This window comes from Stegastes partitus, unplaced genomic scaffold (assembly GCF_000690725.1).
Source record: "Stegastes partitus isolate 25-593 unplaced genomic scaffold, Stegastes_partitus-1.0.2 Scaffold739, whole genome shotgun sequence".
NCBI lineage: Eukaryota > Metazoa > Chordata > Actinopteri > Pomacentridae > Stegastes > Stegastes partitus.
The window spans coordinates 177,730-179,353 of NW_007578470.1; the positions used below are offsets into that span (position 1 = coordinate 177,730).

Here is a 1,624-nt window from a genome sequence, read left to right on the forward strand (position 1 = left end):
GGATGGATGGATGGATGGACGGATGGATGGATGGATGGATGGATGGATGGATGGATGGATGGAAGATAGGTAGATGGACAGACAGACAGACAGACATATTTATTGATACATAAATAGGCAGGATGAATTAATTCCCTGCTTTCCCAGGCCTGTTGCACGTGTGGTAGATTTCCAAGGAGCAGATTGATTTGCCGTGCTCAAGTAGACGTGCTCAATGGTGCATGCATGACCGGGGGGCAACCTGCAGGCTAAAGACACCTATAACTGCAAACAAATGAATTTTCCCAGCACTTAGTTCTATACGCTGCCCCTCACAGCTCTCTGTGTCTCTATTAGCCCAGAAGTATCTCTGGAAGCACCGACTCGTGTCTGTGTGTGTGTTTGTCTCCCCGCTCTCCCCTTTTTGTCGTGACTGCTCTGCCTCACCCTCCATCGCACAGCCGAGACACCTCCACTCCCAGCCACCGCCACCACCCTCCCCCCCCTCCGCCCGTCCACCCCTGCATCCATCAGGATGCCAATCTTCATCCAGGAAGCCATTGAGCCTTTTCATTCCTACATAATTACCTGTATTAGACTCATTGCAGTAGACGGGGGCTCACAGAGAGGAACGGGGGAGCCGACGTGATTAACCCTCACTTTTCAGGAGGCTGAGGGTAAAAGCAGATGGATGATGGGCCTAATGAGTCAATGAAGTTCAGTCAGTATTAACCATTAACTCCTCTGACAGAACATTCATAGACCACTAAACAATTCATGTAATGGCCTTTCACTCGTTTTATTTCTCTTACAGTGCGACCGGGCTGTTACGGTTGCATTTGCTCTTTTTGCGATACTTGCTGAATTGCTTTATGAAATGCATTTAAATTCATTATTGCTTAAGTTTCTGCTTTTTATTTCTTTTTTCATGGATACATAAAAAAAAACAGATTAGTACATTCACAATAAAGCACCGAAAAGAGCGTTTGACCTTAATCTTCTGCTACAAATCAATAAAAATACTCTCTTTTATAAATATTGTTGAAAGTAAAGAATTCAAAATGTAGTTAGCTTGTGTTTTGTAATGGTTTTTGTCGCATGTATACCTGAAATCTAAGGCAACTGAATTAACTAAATAAACCTGAATGCTAAACTACGAAAGATAAGAAAATCAAAACGGAAGGCAGGTGAAAATTGGTCTCAAAAAAAGACGATGGGTGAGATTCAGGACAAAAGAGGCCGTAAAAGGCACAAAGGCTGGACAGGCGTGTGTGTGTGTGTGTGTGTTTACGTGTGCGAGTGTTCCTACTGTACTGTGATTATTCACACAGCCCCTTCATTTCCACTCACTCGTGCTGTCTCTCCTAAGGCCTGAAGTGGCTCTTTATGATAAGTGGGATCAGTGAAAGGTTAATTGGTCTGCTGTTACTCTCCTGAGCTTCTCTCTGCACTTCATATGCCAATCCGTCGGTGGTCAAGTTGAACTGTTTGAGCGTGACGGGTCGGATTTTGTGAAAACAGGGGGAAAGCCCCCCGGGTAAACAACAAACGTGACGGTTTTCAAAGTCGGCGTAAAGAGTATTTAGAGATTTGCTTCTAAACACATTAGGCACGTAATTACTTAAAAGTTGAAAAGACTGTGAAC

General features: G+C 44.1%; 1 protein-coding gene across 1 annotated transcript in view; it reads right to left on the reverse strand.

Annotated features, from left to right (window-relative positions):
- pde4d (phosphodiesterase 4D, cAMP-specific) overlaps nt 1–1,624 on the reverse strand; it is a 197,130-nt gene that overhangs the window by 162,296 nt on the left and 33,210 nt on the right. The window lies entirely within an intron of this gene.